This window comes from Musca domestica, unplaced genomic scaffold (assembly GCF_030504385.1).
Source record: "Musca domestica strain aabys unplaced genomic scaffold, Musca_domestica.polishedcontigs.V.1.1 1, whole genome shotgun sequence".
In the NCBI taxonomy this organism is placed as follows: Eukaryota; Metazoa; Arthropoda; class Insecta; order Diptera; family Muscidae; genus Musca; species Musca domestica.
Genome location: NW_026712114.1, coordinates 7614875 through 7635122, shown reverse-complemented (window position 1 = coordinate 7635122; position 20248 = coordinate 7614875).

The following is a 20248-nucleotide window of genomic DNA, read 5'->3' as shown; positions in this document are numbered from 1 at the left end:
TCATCTCATAATACAATTTTTATTGCATTTCATTTATTTTCAAAGGTCGAGAACGTCGTTTGTAAGAAACGAAATATTAAAAGTTGGTCAGGTAACATCCACCACCGCTCTGAATATTTGGCGCAGGTATTTCCGGTACCAAATTTATGTAACGATACTAAGTGTCAGAAATGTGTTGTATACCAAGGCCGCACTATGTATACTCTCCGCACTGGAATAAAGAAAATCTTTTAAAATAAAAATATAGGAATTTTAAATACTAGTGAGATGCATTCTTGCATGTGCAATCCGTTGATGACGCAGATAAAGTCTTTCAAAATTCCATAAATTTCGCAGAACCGTTATATAGGGTCTTAACTCAATACCCAAGGAGGTATTCAAAATTCGAGCTGATACCAGTTTAAAGTAATTTAATTTGAAATGGTAATGGCGTTAAATAGGGATTATACCTATACTTCTAGGATATTGCCAATATAGTAAGAATCTGAAGCGTTAAATTACAGACATTTCGGCCATAGATTTGGTTGAAACATTTAACACACAAAAACGTGGATGCGAATTTGAAAACCAAAGTCGAATTTTAGACTTTTCATTTTTTGATTTTAAAACAAATCAAAGACATTATATTTAGCCGGGCCGAACTTTAAATACCCTCCACTATTGGGTAAAGAAAACATTTTTATATAAAAGTATTTAAATTTAAACGCGTCCCACTTTAAACTACAAATACCAATAAGACCGATAATGCCGTTGAACTTTTCAAAAAAAAAAAAAAAACAAAGTGGGTGAGGGCATACCAAAACCGAAACCTCCAAAGACAATTTAATACTTCAATGATCATTATCTACCAAATCTTCTTAAATACCAAATTTAAAACAATTTTGTGGGTAAATGTGACTAGGATTACTTAATATCGATGGATGCTGTTATATGTGCCCTACGGGAAAACGTGGACCTAGATATTCAATGTTCTGCCACCATTATGAACTACAAATACGAATTTTTTAGACAAATCCGTGGAAAATGTGGCGAAAATCATCAAAATACGAAATATCGCGAGGTACCGTAATATAGGGGATATACGAAAACGTGGACCAATTATTTTCAATACCAACCATCCTAGACACAAAATCGTGATTTCAAAAAACGGGCAGACATCTTTAAATCGACTTAGAATTTTGTACTGATTATGGGTATATGTTACGGGGCCTACGACGAATATTTAGGGTTGTTACAAACGAAATGACAAAGTTAGTATACCCTTCTTTTCAAAGTGGAGATTATAAAAATGACCAACTATTTGTGGGAAAATATAAACAATAAAAAAACAGCTAAGTTCGGCCGGGACGAACTTGTTATACCTTCCACCAATCGGAAGGAACTTTAAATATTTCAAAAAATAAAAAATTCGCTGAAAAATACAGCTCATACGTTTATATGCAAGCTATGCAAAAACGTGCTGCATAAGTAATTTTTTGTGATAGGCTGTATTATTTTTTCCAAACTTTACGTAATTTGAAAAAGTTCCGGTGAATAATTTCGCTTATATCATCAAAATACCGAATATGGGGAGATTTAGAAAGACGTGGACCTGCACAGACCATTTTCTCTCTTAGGCTGTAGTATCCATTACGCACTTCAAATAGCAAATTTAAAACAATTCTGGTGAATAAAATAAATTCGCTAAAATCATCAAAATACGGAATATCGGGAGGTGTCGTTATTTGGAGGCTATGCGAAGACGTGGATATGCACTGACAATTTTATGTCACAGGCTTTTAGTATTCATTACGAACTTCAAATACCAAATTTAAAACATTTCCGGTGAATAATGTTGCTTAAACGACCAAATCACGAAAACAGGGAGGTATCATTATATGGGGGCTATACCAAAACGTGGACCAACATGACCCATTTTAAGTACCAAAATTCCTGCCTATGAACCTACTTCATTTCGTGCGGAAGCTAGGTTGATTTCCACAGACGGGCGGACATCGTTAAATCGACATAGAATTTTAAGCTGATCAAGAATATATACAGCTGCGGTCAAAATAATAGTAGTAGGTATTGCAACAATGTTAAATAAGTAAAAAGGGCTTCAAATATTTATGAATGTTTTGAAATTTTATTTTTTTAACATCGTTAGTTTTATAACTTAAAGTTAAAATACAAGAAAAACATAAATTTAATTCAAGTTCACTATATAAACTTAAAAATATTTAATTTAATTCAAATATAGTCGGTCAAAATAATAGTAGTGTTATTGATTTAATGGATATTAATAACTAAAATATATAATAGGTGGGCTATTTCATTTCAAAAGTTAGGCAATTAAGTCAGTATTTAGTGGCAAACCCTTTATTCGCAATTACAGCGGCACAGCGTCGAGGCATAGAGTTCACCAAATTTTGGCACCTTTCAACAGGAATTGACTCCCATGCATCCTTAACAACATCCCACAATGTGCTGTTACTTGTAGGTTTTCTTTGCGCAACCACGGCCTTTACATCACACCATAAATTCTCAATGGGATTGAGCTCGGGAGACTGTGCTGGCCATTCCATTACCCTTATGTTGTTTTCTGCAAACCACTGTTTTGCAAGAAGGCTGGTGTGCTTTGGATCCTTGTCCTGTTGGAATGTCCAAATCAAAGGCATTTCATCCTCAGCATATGGAAGCATTACTTCCTGTAATATTTTGACGTACAGGTGGCGATCCATGATATCATTTATCCAGTATATTGGTCCAACTCCGTAGAAAGAAAAACATCCCCATATCATTATACTGGATCCTCCATGTTTTACAGTTTTTAACGTAAATTTTGGATTATATTCTGAATTAGGAGGCCGTCTTACGTAAGCTCGTGAGCCTTTCCCGCCATATAGAACAATTTTTGACTCATCAGTCCACAAATGGGCCAATCCAAATGCTCCTTAGCAAATTTTAGTCGCTTATCTACATGCATTTTCTTCAACAACGGCACTTTTCGTGGGCTTCGCGCCGCCAAATTTGCATCTCGAAGACGTCTGCGAATAGTTTCAACGCTAGCTTCCACAGCAAGTTTGTCTTTTATTTCGGTAGCAGCAGCAAAGGGGTTTTGTTTTGAATACCTTACTATTCGTGCAACACCTTTTTTTGATAATACTGGAGGACGGCCACGTGTTTCACTAGTGGGAGTGTATTTTATAGCATTGCGTACCATTGTCGGTGAGCAACCTATAATATTTTGCACTTCTTTATACGATTTACCCTCCGAAATCAGCTTTCTTATCAACAATCGTTTTTCTACAGTACAATGCACGCCACGCACCATTTAAAAAAAAAAAATCTAAATAAAATATTTTTGAAAAATATACCTATTGTAATTAAAATAAATTATTTTTACCTGTAAACACTGAAAACTAGTAAAAAATTGTGTATGATAGAAAAAATCTGTGACTTCTGACAGCACTACTATTATATTGACTGCCAAAATCGTTGTTCTTTTTCATATTTTCATTATAACAACAACAATGGTATGCAAAAATAACGGTACATTTTATGTTGTTGTTACACGAGGCTATGAAGTGGAAAAAAGAAAAGAGGATCAGAGAAGCAAACACAGAATCTACAAAACAAAATAATATTCTTATAAAGCCACTACTATTATTTTGACCGCAACTGTATACTTTGTGGGGTCTTAAATGTGTATGTCGAAGTATTAAACAATTAAAAAAGCTGTAAGTTCGGCCGGGCCGAACTTTTAATACCCTCCACCATTTGGTACAAATTTGGCAATTTCCAAAAAAAATAAAATAAATAAATTAATTAAATTAAAAAAAATCCTTTAAAAATTCTGTTAAAATCTTAAAAATACCGAATGTCTATACGACGACGTATAGATGCATAGGCAACTTTTGTCATAAATTATTACAACATTTAAATGCGAAACATGAAGAAAAATTTGTTTATAAAGTAGCTAAAATCATCAAAATACCGAATATAGGGGGTACCGTTATATGGGGGCTATACTAAGACGTGGACCTGCACAGACAATTTTCTGGCATGGGCTGAAATATCCATTACGAACTTCAAATGCGAAATTTAAAACAATCCCGGTAAATAATGTCGCTAAAATCATCAAAATACCGAATATCGGGGGGTACGGTATATGGGGCCAATACGAAGACGTGGACCTACATGGTCCATTTTCTGTTTTCTGCTGCAGTATCTATTACGAACTTCAAATACCAAATTTGAAACGGTTCCGTTAAATAATGTCGCTAAAATCATCAAAATACCGAATATCGGGGGGTACGGTATATGGGGGCTATACGAAGACGTGGACCTACATGGCCCATTTTCTGTTTTCAAAATACCGAATATCGGGGGGTACGGTATATGGGGCCAATACGAAGACGTGGACCTACATGGTCCATTTTCTGTTTTCTGCTGCAGTATCTATTACGAACTTCAAATACCAAATTTGGAACGGTTCCGTTAAATAATGTCGCTAAAATCATCAAAATACCGAATATCGGGGGGTACCGTTATATGGGGGCTATACGAAGACGTGGACCTGCACAGATAATTTTCTGTCTTAGGCTGTAGTATCCATTACGAACTTCAAGTGCCAAATTTGAAACAATTCCGGTGAATAATGTCGCTAAAATCATCAAAATACCGAATATCGAGAGGTACCGTTATATGGGGGCTATATGAAAACTTGGACCTACATGACCCATTTACGAACTTAACCTGCCTACTGGAAAAATATACATGTGTGCAAAATTTTAGCCTTCTATCTCAATTTGTTCGAAAGATAGCGTGATTACAACAGACAGACAGACAGACAGACAGACAGACAGACGGACATGGCTAAATCGTCTTAGAATTTTACGCTGATCAAGAATATATATACTTTGTTGGGTCTGACGTAAGTATTTCGAGGAGTTACAAACGGAATGACAAAATTAATATACCCTCCATAGTATGGTGGAGGGTATAAAAAGGTATGACAAGCCTTATATACCCACTATACTATGGTGGAGTGTATACAAATACAAGGGTGGTGAGATTCTTTAATATGATGCAGTGCCATCTTTATGTAGAATATTTAAATTCTGGTTGTGGCGTTATTTTGTTGCCATGTCAAAAATAACAGCTTGTTAGCTTACGGTTTGTGTATAAGATGGCATAGAAATAGTGTATGGTTCGCATTGCCAATCAAATTAATACTACAGTATTATTCTACAAATTATGGAAAGGTTACAAAAAAATTCTCAAAATTAAAACATCGAACTAAAACAATGTTATGGGATTGGTCAGTTATGTATTATTTAATATTTGCAATAAAATATATGTTATATTAAATAATCGAAAATTCTGAGAGTTAAATTCATTTCGATGAGGACCACGCAGTACAATCTTCCTGGCTCAACCCTACACAAATGGTTATTTTTACAAACCATTTAACATACAAAAAAAATGGTTACAGTTATAAACCATACCCTATTAATAAGCCATGGAGGGTAAGTGAAATCATTGCATTTCTATCTGAATTTTTACACCTAAATGTGTATCTGGATCAGCATAAAATTTAATTTAGGCCATAATTTTTCAACGGAATTGTTTCAAATTTTTATATTTGAATTTTTGTAATGGGTACCACCTCCGATGATAGAAAACGACGTACCTAGAGGATGCTCGGGGACCGCGGCCTCCTCCCATAAACAATATTTAGATATTTTCTGAACGGTTTACTTAAGAAACCTCATTTTTTGAATGGATCACAACCACTTTTTTCGATGGAATTATTTCAAGTTTAGTAATTGAAACTCACATTTAGTATAGCACCCATATTACGGTACCGCCTCCTTTATGGTGTCTTCAAGACTTTAAATTCATTCTCCAACAGATTTCACTGGCCTTTGCTGCTAAAATGACACCTGTTTTTATACCCTCCACCATATATAGCATGGATGGTATATTAAGTTCGTCATTTTATTGTAACTTATCGAAATAATAACTTCAGACATAACAAAGTATATATGTTCTTGATCAGCGTAAAATTCTAAGACGATTTAGCCCCGTCCGTCCGATGTAATCACGCTAGAATGAATGAATGAATTAAGATAGGCAGCTAAAATTTTGCACAAATTAGTCTTTTGTGTGCAGGCAGGTCAAGTTCGAAAATGGTCTACGTCTGTCCTCAATAACGTATATCCCTCAAATAACGGTGCTCCCAGTATTCGATATTTTTATGATTATAGCCACATTTTTCAATGGAATTGTCTGAAATTCTACACAAGGAGTTCCTTCTGAGTAGTTTGTCCACGACATCGTATATCCCCCATACAACAGTACCTCTATATATTCCGTGTATTGACGATTATAGAAAATTTTTTCAATAGAATTGTCTGAAAAATTACACCAGGAGTTTCTGCAGAGCACTTGACTCCCTGTAATATAATTATCTGTATGGTCCACGATATTGTATATTCCCCGCATAACAGTACCTCCCGATATTTGGTATTTTGAAGATTGTAGCAAAATTTTTCAATAGAATTTTCTGAAAAATCACACAATATAGTTCTATAGTCTATACAGGTCCACCATATCGTACGTCCCCCATATAACGGTACCCCTTGATATTCTGTATTTTGGCGATTTTAGCAACATTTTTTAACGGAATTTTTTCAAACTTCGTATGAAAATTTTGAAGCTCGTAATGAGTACTACAACCTATGACGGAAAATTGTCTATGCAGGTCCACGTCATTATATAGCCCACATATAACGCGGTTCCTCCCTTTATTGGGTATTTTGATGGTATTAGCGACATTATTCCACCGGATTGTTTCAAATTTCGCATTTGAAGTTGGGAAACAGCCTTCGTCTTCGTATAGACCCATATAACGGTTTTCATTTAATTAGAATTTTCGACGGATTTTTTTTTTAATTTTTCAAAATCCTTCAAGATGATGGAAAGTATAAAAAGTTCGGCCTGGCTGAACTTAGCTGCATTTTTAATTATCGTTTATAAATCTCTTGTTTTCATCATGCTGGAGGACAATAAAATGTCAGCCCGGCTGAATTATATATATGTACCCTCAGCCATATGACTACAGAGGGTGTATATCTAAATGAGGCCATAATGTACCTCCTGTAAATAATTGTTTTCGACCATAGATCTCTTTGGACGAAATCCATTTCACAATATTTGAAGTCGATTTTTTGCAGTGTCCATCCGTCCATTTGTGCGGCTGAAACGTTCTCAATATGTTCTATGTCTCTTCATTAAAGACAAAATCCTTGAAAAATAAAACAACGGGCCAGTGATATGGACTAGGTCAGCGATCCCAGGTCCCATTTACATATTCTTAAATAGATGACAATTTTTTTAAAATTTTGTCGATCCTCTAAAGAGATTTTGTGCCAATGATAAATGTAGCTTCACATTCAACACTCTTCGTATGCTACTCTGAATATAGACTTTATTTTAAGCGATTTTACTATAAATTATTAAATTATAGGTTTTTCGCCAAAACAAAAAAACGTTGACGGGAATAAAGACTAAAATGGGACTTTATTAAAGAGGCCTTTACTTTCTTTGTCAATTTTACTGATATTGTTTTAAAGCACTTGCTAAGGGGCTGTTTTTGATTTATTAGGGGATTATCTCAACTTTCATTTCACTTTTTCTTTGTCGTCCTACACATTCAAATACCTTTACTGAAATCAGATACTCAAATAAAGTATTGAGAATAACATTCCTCTTTAATCTAAATCTAAGTAGATCGATTAGTAACACCTGTAAATTAATAAAATCTGGAGAAAACAGTATCGATTATTGATATCCGTATCAATAGGAATAAAAGTGCGTAAAAAAGGAAGGCACTAAAGAAACCTACTACCCCCCGAATGAAAAGGAAATTCCAATGACAAACTCATATTACAAAGGACATGTGCCCTTTTTATCCTTACAACGAAATATAACTTTTTGTCATATAAATGTTGTCATTTAAATCTCCGAAAATATGCTAAGGTATTTCATAACATACGAATAAGTAGGGCAATATCTTCCTCTTGACAGAAATATGAAACTCAACAAATGGCCAAATATGAATAGAAAAAAAAATTGAAATCTGTAACAAAAGTATAATAACAATACAAAGTATAATAACATAACAAGGGTAATTAAGAGGCACTGCAATGTGAGCGAGTAATAATAATCTTAACACTCTTTAAAAAAGAAATCGAAATAAAAACAAAAACAACATCGTGACGAATTATGTCACTTCATCAGTTCAAACGAAAAAAAAGCAACAAAACAACCTTTTCTGTCTAGAGGGTGGTTTGCTACAAAATTTCCTGCCATCCAGCCAACGAGAAATTTGACTACAAAATTGCCAAATAACAGTTTCCGATTACCGGCAACGCCAATTGCTAAACGTCCACAACTCCTGTTGCAATTGAGATGCTAATCAGTGACGAACAGCCATTGTTCGGCCGAAGTGTAAACATTGTTTCCGATACCATCGGCCGGCAAGCAAGGCAAACGGATACATGGCTGAAGTATCGCTTTGGTAAAAACAATGTAAACATTTCGGTCATGAACCCTCGACATTTCACACCAATATATTGACACAATGAAGTTTCCTTTTTTTCTGGTTTGTTTGTTTGTGAGTGTGTTACGATAAATATGAGTAAAGGGAAAAAAACGAGAAACCTGGAGAAGGGTTCTCCATTATGGTTATTGTTATGAAATATAATTAAATTATTAATAATGGGGTACAATTACAACAATTATCAATTAGGGCAGAACAACTGACAGAAAAGAGGCAAGTTGCCGGAAAGGTGGCATATGTAACACAGTGTTTCAATTCGATTAGTTAAAATTTGGAATTTTGTCAATTTGTTATATTGCACGTAGATATCGGGATGAGATGAAAAAACTGCAACCAACTTCAGAATGCTGTCACTCCGAATTTGGTTTTCTCCGATGAGAAAACATTCGTTGTCCAGCAGTTTGAAACAAACAAAATTATCGAGTTTACTTGCCAAAGAGGTTAGCTGAAAATGTGCACCTTCGGTTGGCCACCAGAATTGAAACGCCAGCCATGGTGATGGTGTGGGCTGCCATAACAGCCGATGGTCGCTCTCCGCTCGTATCAATCGACCGTAGCATCAAAATAAATACCGAATATTATCGTGAAAATATTCTGGAGGGTGTATTAAAGCCTTGGGCACGCAAACATTTTGGCCGCAGACCTTGCAAATTCCAACAGGACTCAGCACAATCGCACTCAGCACGCGCCACCCAAGAATAATTACAAAATGAGATTCCTCGCTTCACTTCCAGCGTCAAAGGCCACCAGAATCTCCGGATACCAACCCATTGGACTATTGTATCTGGAGTATTTTGGAAAGCAAAGTGGGCACTAAAAAATACCAAAGAGTCGATCACCTCAAGCAAGCGCTTCGCCGATAATGGGACAAAATACAGCAGAACAACATTTGGGCAGTGTGTGATGGTTTTATTGGCCGTTTGAAGGCCACAATTCGTGCCAAAGGTGGCCAACAAACTTAAACTTATTCTAAAATGTGATGCTATTTCCGACATTTTTTTTCTTTCATTCAATAATATTTAAAAAAGATGTGGAAATTATTATAAATTATTGACTTTGTTGTAGTTTTTTATCTCACCCTGTATATATTCAACCGATTTCGGGTTAATTGTGCACCAAATGCCACATCCGATCGAATTCAGTTTAGAAGTAAGCACATCAAATTTTGGGGAAAATCGGTTCAGATATAGCTCCAATAAATAGGTTTTATCCGATTTGGTAAGCCCCTCACATTCGTAATATGCACCCACATAGAATGATATTTGGTACCGGATATCAGACATAGCCCAGAAATACCGCGACCAAATTGTATCAAGATCGGTACAGATTTGGATATACATAGCTCCCATATATATCTTCAACCGATTTCGGGTTAACTTTGCACAAAATGGCCAATGTAAGTCCAAATTACCTGAATTTTGGTACATCCGACCAAATTCGGTCTAAAAGAAAATACATCGAATTTGGAGAAAATCAGTTCAGATACAGCTATAGCTCCCGAATATATACGTTTTATCCGATTTGGTATTTAAGTCCCTCATATTCGTAATATGCACCCAAAATGAATAATATTTAGTACCGGATATCAGATACAGCAAAGAAATACCGCAACCAAATTGTATCAAGATCGGTTCAGATTTGGATATAGCACCCTTCAACCGATTTCGGATTAAGTGGGCAATATCTGTCCAAATGTCCTGAATTTTGGCACATCCGAGCGAATTCAGTCAAATTTAGCTGTAGCTCCTATATACATATATGTTTCATCCGATTTAGTCTTTATGTCCCACGAATTCGTAATATACGTTTGAAAATGATATTTAATACCAAATATCTTATAGAGCTCATAAATACCTTTGCCAAATTTTATCGAGATCGGCAAAGACTTGGATATAGATCCCATATATACCCTTAACCATCAAACCCTTACCCTTAATCCGATTTAATATTTATTGTACAAATAATGGCAAATATCAGCCCAAATGGAGAAAATTTCTGGACGTACGTTTCCATTTGGTGGAACTCGGCTTCGATACATATTTTTTTTTAAATTTAATCCTTCTTGAAGTGATATCATGCACTCTACAGCCATTTGGCTGGCAGTTATTTGGTAAGAAATATAAAAATATCTCCGTCAAATTTAGTGAAAATCGATTAAGAATTGGATAACCTTCCCATATATATTAGTTCGCTCTGAAGCGAAATTTTAACTACTCTAAAGCCAAATGTTGATAGGTGGTATGATCTACTTCAAATTAAGTATTTTGCTACAGAAGCTCTAGTAAATGTTCAAAGTGGTGTAGGTATCATATTGTCGGCCCCGCCCGACTTTTGACTTTTTCTTTTTTTTTTTTTCAAGTAGTGTTTTGTTTTTCGTAATATTGCAGAATGTGTGCCAAAATTGAGCAAAATGGTCGCATTTGGGGTACAAAACCGATGCACCCAAACCGAAAATGAGCAAGGAGTGACCGTTACGTCATCAGACCCTGTTGCACAGCTCAGGCGAACTAAGCTCGAATTTCTAAACAAAAACAGAATATTATTTGGTGGAACCTTCAGATTATCTCTTTCTTTAGATCAAACACTGAAGCCAGTGCAATTCTCAACACAATGTCGTATTATGCGAATCTTTTTTTTTTTTTTTTTTTTTTTTTAAATTCACGACTCCAAATTCTTCGTAATCTCTTTCAAACATAATCCCACCATACTTGACTGTTCCGTAGTATTAGAATTATAATATTATATACCATGAATCTCTTTTATGCGCTTATTGTATACCAGTACTTAATAAGCAGTTATCACCCGTTATTACTTCCATATGTCAAAAGTGGCATTCAACGTAGAATCATTTACGTACTCATATTTCATACTTGCGTACACATGTATAATTTGCTGTCACCGTAATGACACAAACCTGACCTTTAAATGCCTAGAGGGATATACTCATGAAATGGCAACAACAACAAATGACAACAACTGTTGTAATTATATTAGCGAAAAGCAACAAACAAAAAAGGAGGAATCCTTTGGAAACCATTTTACAGCTGTGAATTTTATTTGATTTTTATTAGATTCTCTGTTGCAAATCTAAGGGTTGCCATTACCAACGGTGGTTGAAGCGGTGGGAAGGGGGGTTGGTTTGGTTTGTTACAATGATGAGTGTTTAGAAAATGAATATTAAAAATAAAAATTTCATAAAATCTTTTTTTAATTAAATGAAGCCTTGGCACTTTTTTGTTTTGTGGGAATTATTCTATTTCGGTGATAAAGGAATCGAAAATTAATAACTTTTCGTAAAATAATTTTTTTTGAGTTGAAAATGAAAAATTCTCCAGAAAATGTGACCGCCTCTATAAAACGGAAGGACATTATAAATTGCTCATTCCGTTTGCAAAATCTCACAATACAGGGTGAGATGAAAAAACTGCAACCAACTTCAGACTGCTGTCATTTTTAATCCACTCGTCCGACAGCTGTTAAAATTATTCCAGTGACAGCTCATTATATTGTTTTCAAGTGTACAAAAGCATTTTGGTGAGAATTTTCCAGGTAAAAAAGTTATTCGTGATGGAATTCAAGCGTGATAGTGTGATTTCTTTATATTTGGCTGGAAAACCACAAGTGGCTATCGCTACAACACTCCAGCATTTAAATGTGAATAAATCTTTTGTGTCTCGTACCATCGCTCGTTACCGTGCTACTAGTAGCGTAGCACGACATCGAGGAAGTGAACGGAAGAAAACAGCAACATCAGCAGAAAAGCTTCGAAAAGTAAAGAAGCGACTTGATCGAAACCCGCGTCACAGTGGCCGAAAAATTACTCGCAAGCTGAACATATCGCAATAATCCATTCGGCAAATATTGAAAAATGAGCTCGGGGTAAAGCCATTGAAATTTCAAAAAGTGCAAGAACTTACACTTCAACAAAAAGAAAATAGACTCAAAAGAGTTAGAGTTGCTTCGCTAGGCCGAAAGTGGTGAACTGCCGAATTTGGTTTTCTCCGATGAGAAAACCTTGGTTGTGAAGCAGTTTGTAAACAAACAAAATGATCGTGTTTACTTGCCAAAGAGGTCAGCTGAAAATGTGCACCTTCGGTTGGCCACCAGTACTCAAGCGCCGGCCATGGTGATGGTGTGGGCCGCCATAACAGCCGATAGTCGCTCTCCGCTCGTATTAATCGTAGCATCACAATAAATGCCGAATATTATCGCGACCTTCGACATTCTGAGCGCCATAGCACTCAGCACTCGCCACCCAGGAATGGCGAGGTTTCTCGCATCATTTCCAGCGCAAAATGACCACCAAAATCAGTGGATACCAATCCGTGGGACTACTGTGTCTGAAGTATTTTGGAAAGCAAGGTTGGCACTAAAAAATACCAAAGTGTCGATCACCTCAAGCAAGCGCTTCGCCGGGTATGGGCCAAAAAACCGCAGAGCAACATTCGACCAGCGTGTGACGGTTTCATTGGCCATTTGAAGGCCATAATTCTTTCCAAAGGTGACCAATTCGAAAAAATCTAAACTTATTCTAAAATTTGATACTATTTCCGACATTTTTTGTTTTCATTCAATAAAATTCAAAAAAAAAAAAATTAAAAATTATGGCGCTTGACTTTGTTGCAGTTTTTTATCTCACCCTGTAATTGTTATTATGTATTTATAAGATCCACAGAAGATATTCTATTGATAGTATCCCTTCACTGATTTTCAATCTAGATAAGACATGAAGATTTGATCTTTTATTTTTGATGGGTTGGGGTTGTAAGTTATGTGTTTGTTTCCAACTTATAAGCAGATGTGTATATTAGGGCCTCCAGTAGAATAATCCATAAAAAATTATACAATATTTTCAAAAAAAAATAAAAAGCTGCGAAGTTCGGTTGAGCCCCCACCATTTGGAAGGAACTCGTAAAATGTTAAGAAAATATTGTCGAAAATGCTGTTTAAATTAGCGTTATTTGGAGGCTATACAAAGTCGAGGAACTGCATATGCACACATAGGCTGCAGTACCCATTAGGACCTTTAAATACGAAATTAAAACAATTCCTTTGAATAATGTCGCTAGTATGACAAAAATGACGAAAAAAAGGAGATGCTCTCATATGTGAGATATACGAATACGTGGACCTGCATATACAATATTCTGTCATTGAAATTTAAAACAGTTCCCATAAAATCATCAAAATCCCGAATATCGGGAGGTATCGTTATACGGCGAAGGTATGGAGTTTGATACGCAAATTTTCGTCATAGTCTGTAGTATACATTACCAACTTTAAATACGAAATTTCAGTAAATTGAATCCAATATCATGAAAATACCGGCTATTGGAAGGTACCGTTATATAGGGGCTTTACGAACTGAACCTGCCTACAGACAAAAAATGATAATTTTAGCGACATTATTCACCGGAATTGTTTCAAATTTGGTATTTGAAGTTCGAAATGGATACTCCAGCCTAAGACAAGAAATTGTCTTTGCAGGTCCACGTCCACGTCTTCGTATAGGCCCCTATAACGGTACCTCCCAATGTTCGGTATTTTGATGATTTTAGCGACATTATTTACCGGAACTATTTCAAATTTCAATGACAGTAAATTGTATATGCAGGTTCACGTATTCGTATACCTCACATATGAGAGCATTCGTATAGCCCCCATATAACGGTACCTCCCGATATGCGGTATTTTGATGATTTTAGAGGCATTATTTACCGGAATTGTTTCAAAATTGGTATTTGAAGTTCGTAACGGATACTACAGCCTATGCCAGAAAATCGTCTGTGCAGGCTTATGACAAAAGCTGCAGATCCACGTCGTTGTATAGGCCCTAATATACGGCTACATTCGGTATTTTTAAGATTTTAACAGAATTTTTATTGGATTTTGCCAAATTTGTACTAAATGGTGGAGGTAATTCAAAGTTCGGCCCGGCCGAACTTACAGATCTTTTACTTGTTTTTCTTTCGAAAAATTAACAGATGTGCTGTGTTGTGCTTGATTTGTGCTACTTGTGCCGTTTATTTTTATCAATATCTTTAACCATTTTCGAGATATGAGAATTTCGAAAAATCCAATATTTTTAGAAAAATCGCTCTAAGTTTTGTAAAAAAATTTCTGTCCATGTTATTTCTTGTCCATGCATAACGAATTTCCATCTTTGCTCGTTACTCGCTAAAAATTGAAAAACTTGTCCTTTTTCTGGAATCTGTCCCCCTCCATTACAACTCAATCGAGAGTCGATTGATACTCTTTATATTATGTGAAGAATTGAAAGCGTAATTGGGGTTAAAGACGACATTAATAGGATATCTCAATTTGAGCCTTGAACAAATAAATAAAGTCAAATCACAAATCATTCCCACGGTTGTTGAAATACAAAAACCGAAAAACAAAAATCTCCATAGCTGTGAAAACAACAACTGCAACTAATAAAACAACAATATTAATTTAAAGATTCCATAGCGCACAAAGAAATGGCAACACAAAATAGCAAATATAGCCCAGAAAAGCAAACAAACAAACATAAGCAAGGATGTTAATGTTGTTATCCTTATTCTCATGGTTAAAGAACGAAATCAACATTCAAAGCATCACTTTTCGAAATCCTCGGCAAATAAGCAGGTGTAACAATGGTGGTGGTAGCTGGTGGCCTGACTGACTGACAGACGAACTGGTTGTTGAATACCACAAAGAAACCTACCTTTACGCGAATTGAAAAAAAAATAACGAACGAAAATCTATGCCCATTTCAGGTTGTTAATTTTGAACATGCCCCAAGTGGAATGAGTTCAGAGTTCATTTGATATTTATCTTTGAACCGCAGAAAAACAAACATTTCATTTTAGCCAAAAGAATAAAATATAGACACAAAAGAAACAAACAGCGGAGATGCCAAAGGAGCCACCGAAAATGGCGTGGTTGATGGACGGATGGATGGACGGATGTATTCGTAACAGACTCAAACAACGCCTGCCTAGCAATCAAAACCATACCGCAAATACTTTGTATTTGGCTTGCCAGTCTATTTGTCTGTTTGAAATAACTATTCTACATTTATTTTTTCCCCCTAACGAGGATGCCAATTTTTCCAACAAATGATGAGCCACTCTCACTCAGTCGCGGCGCATTGCAAAGTCTAAAGAAATCGTTTCAACCTGCTTGTGTGTCAGTCAAAAAGTGTTTTCTTTGTAGAATTTACACAAAATAGAATTCACAAAAGGATTCAATTCCATTAACTAAACAGAAGAAGAAAATCACAATGAAAACGCCAAGTGTGGAAAAGTATCAATTACCCTTTGCCATGAATGCCATTCAAGGAGATTTAATTTCTCTCCATTGAGTCGCATGAGAATTTTCGCAAGACAATGCAAGTGGAAATGTTGCAATATCTGGAGTTATGACGCAATAACATCATTATACAATACTAAGCTGATAGTCAAGTGTTCTCACAATCATTATTATTTGGTTTTTGGGAACAGGCTTGTCATGTTTCAAATGTCAGGTGTAAAGGGTAATGGATATCCATCACAGATCGTAAGAATGATGAGAACAATAAAATGTAATGGAATAAAGCCGCAATCATTTTACCTATTTTGCGCATCAATATTACAGAAATGAATGTTAAATGGTAATAACGGCGGCTCCTTTATGAATATTGAAACGGGTATATATCTGTAAATTCAAGAGCAGGCAGATATAGAAAACAAATAAGCAAAGGCTATAGTCGTGCGGGGCTCACCATGTGATACCCTACAACACTACAGTATGTTAGAAGTCCCCTTATGTCCAGATCCATTTTAGAAGATTTCGCTTTTGAAATTATGTCACAGAGCACTTCCCAGATACTACCCTTAGCTTTTTAGACCAGGGGCATTTGCCCAATATTTACGCACTCCGTGGTGTTTTTAGTTGTTGTGGTCCATTTTAAGTCTTCTACGCTGTCCTTAACTCTCTTTTTAGGCGAAATTCCGTGTCGATTGGTTTCAATTGTGTGATCAAGAAATTGTTTTTGTTTTTGGTTCATTTGAACCCCTAAATATTTTGCAAGAAGCCCCACGGTATCTCCAAATTTAGACTCATCTATATGATTTGCTTGTCTACGATTTTTTACTTTATTCGTCAACGAAATCAGCATAAAAAAGCCAGAAAGTCGCCTTTTCTGTATTTTGGATTTCGCCTGTAAGTTAATTAAAGCGTTTCGGTAGAATGGAAATGTTGGTATTTTTTCACACGAAAGTAGTGGTCCATTTTACCCGTTGTCCTAAACTCTAATTTCGTGCGAGATTTCGTGTTCTTTGGTTTCTATTTACGACCTTTATAACGGCTGCAAAATCAGGAACATTTTCAGTTTTTGGGCCATTTTAAACCCCTTAATATTTTGCGATTATCTCCGCTAAGGTCTTCTATTCTGACCATAACACCACCTCCATTTTCAATTTCGTGAAGATCGGGCCATAATTGCGACCTGTAGAGTGATTACAAATTAACAAATTACATAGCTAGATCGACTCAGCTCGGCGGGATGGGAAGATCCATATATACTTTCATATGTGGAAAACAAATATTTCGAGGTATTACATAATTTTTGGGCCAATACCCAAACATATAATACCGCCAACACATAGTGTTGTAGGGCATAAAAAGCTGTAAAACCTGGAGGTACGGATCAGACGGTTTTATTATTTTGACTTTTGTTATGATTATTTAAATTGTTGAACCTCTATGGAGTAGGTTCCGAAGGAATGGACCAATATTGTCATTTTCGTATCAGACCTAAATAAATATGATATAAATATTGCGATGTGCTAGGTGTTTCTTTGTGGGTGAGGTACCTGAAGGGGTTCGCAGTAACATATCACCCTTTGTGGGGGAGTTACAGGAAGCTGTTGACCGGTATACAGGGACCGAAACTGCAACAAAGTCAAACGCCATAATTTTTGAATTTTTCTTTAAATTTTACTGAATGAAAGCAAAAAATGTCGGAAATAGCATCACATTTTAGAATGAGTTTAAATTTGTTCGAATTGGTCACCTTTGGCACGAATTATGGCCTTCAAACGGCCAATGAAACCGTCACACGCTGCCCGAATGTTGCTCTGCGGTATTTTGGTCCATTCCCGGCGAAGCGCTCGCTTGAGGTGATCGACACTTTGGTATTTTTTAGTGCCAAGCTTACTTTCCAAAATACTCCAGACACAATAGTCCAACGGATTGGTATCCGTAGATTTTGGTGGCCATTGTGCGCTGGAAATAAAGCGCGGAACCTCATTTTGTAACTATTCTTGGGTGGCGCGTGCTGAGTGCGATGGTGCTGAGTCCTGTTGGAATGTCCAAGGTCTGCGGCCAAAATGTTTGCGTGCCCCAGGCTTTAATACAACCTCCAGAATATTTCCGCGATAATATGCGACATTTATTCTGATGTCACGGTCGATTAATACGAGCGGAGAGCAGCCCACACCATCACCATGGCCGTCGCTTGAATTCTGGTGGTCAACCGATGGTGTACGTTTTCAGCTGACCTCTTTGGCAAGTAAACACGATTATTTTGTTTGTTTGTAAACTGGTAGACAACGAATGTTTTATCATCGGAGCTAACCAAATTCGGCAGTTCACCACTTTCGGCCAAGCGAAGCAACTTTTTAGCTGTTTTGAGTTTATTTTCTTTCTGTTGCGGTATAAGTTCTTGCACTTTTTGGAATTTCAATGACTTTAGCCCGAGCGCATTTCTCAATATTTGCCGTTTCCGGGTACTGTGACACGGGTTTCAATCAAGTCGCTTCTTTATTTTTCGAACCATTTCTGCTGGTGTTGCTGTTTTCTTCCGTCCACTTTTTTGACGTCGGGCTACGCTACCAGTATCACGGTAACAAGCGATGGTACGAGACACATAAGATTTATTCACATTTAAATGGTGGAGTGCTCTAACGATATCCACTTCTGGTTTTCCAGCCAAATATAAAGAAATCACACTATCACGCTTGAATTCCATCACGAATATCTGTTTTTTTTTTTTTTTTTTTTTTTTTTTGGAAAATACTCACCAAAATGCTTTTGTACCCTTATAAACAATATAATGAGCTGTCACTGGAATAATTTTAACAGCTGTCGGACGAGTGGCTTAAAAATGACAGCAGTCTGAAGTTGGTTGCAGTTTTTCCATCTCACCCTGTATACCCTCAGCCAATGTTCGACTATTTAAAGAGATTACTTCTATTATGATTATTCGAATTGTTGACCATTTATGAAATAGGTTCCAAAGGAATGGACCAATATTATCCATTTCGTATCGGACATAAATAAACATGATATATATATTGCGACGTGCCAGGTTTAAAATCTTGAACACTATGTGGGGCTGGTACCAAAAGAATTGGTCCGGTCTCTACCATCTTTATAATGGATTTTGTGTTGATGGAAATATTGAGATGTACCAAGTCTGGAATGGATTTAAAATTTTGACCCTCTGTAGGGAAGGTTCCAGAAGGAATTGACCGATATACAGGGTTGCCCATATTCGACGGACCTTTGGGCCCTTGGGGCCCATTCCAATCGACGAGGCTTGTCCGCTGGCAACATTCTTTGCGTCAATTGAATTTTGTACGGGAACAAATGCAAATCAATGCGAATAATCCGTTGTAAAGTGGACCGAGCCACGCCCAACTGCTGAGAACGCCGTTTTTGGGATGTTCTTGGGGACCTCTCAACACTGGCTCGTACGGCAGCGATATTCTCGGCCGATCGCCTTGGTCGACTTTTATATGGCCTCTTCGGATTAGAAAGAGTTTTACCAGTCGAAAATTTTTCGTATAAACGCTTAATGGTGTTCTTAGAAGGCGCACTTCTCACATTTTTTAATGTTTTGTGAGTTTTCACAATTGACTTCTTCTGTTGAATGTAAATTTCAACTATTTCAGAGCGCTCGCGTGGCGTGTATTGGTTCATGGTAAAAATCTGCTTGGACTGACGCTTCAAACGTTATGATTATTCCAATAGTTGACCCTCTTGAAATAGGTTCCGAAGGCATGGACCAATATTTTCCACTTCTTATCGGACATAATTAAATATGATATAAATGTTGCGACGCGCCAGGTTCAAAATCTTGAACCCTATTGTGGGGCAGGTACCAGAAGAAATGGTCCGGTAGTTATGTGGGCAATTTGAAGAAAATCGGTCTCTTACGAGAGCATCGCATTTTAAAAGAGTTATAATCTTGTGGGGGAGGTACCAGAAGCAGTGGTATTGTGTTGGTAGAAATAATGGGATGTGTGAAATAAGAAGAAAACTTTAAGCTTAATTTTGATTTTATAATCGTTTTGGTTATTCAAAACTTTGACCCTTTGTGGGGCAGGTACGAGAAGAAGTGGTCCGATTTCTACCATTATTATAACAGATCTTGCGTTGATAGAAATATTGAGATGTACCAAGCCTTAATAGAATCGGATGTTAATTTCGAGTTTTATCATTTTCATGGATATTCAAAATTTTGACCCTTTGAGGAGAAGGTACCAGAAGGAGTTGACCAATATGGAATATATTGGGTTAAAAAAATATTGTGATGTGTGTAATTTGAAGACAATCGGGCTTTTACATCGCAATTTTATAAGAGTTATAATTATTCAAAATTTCGACCGTTTG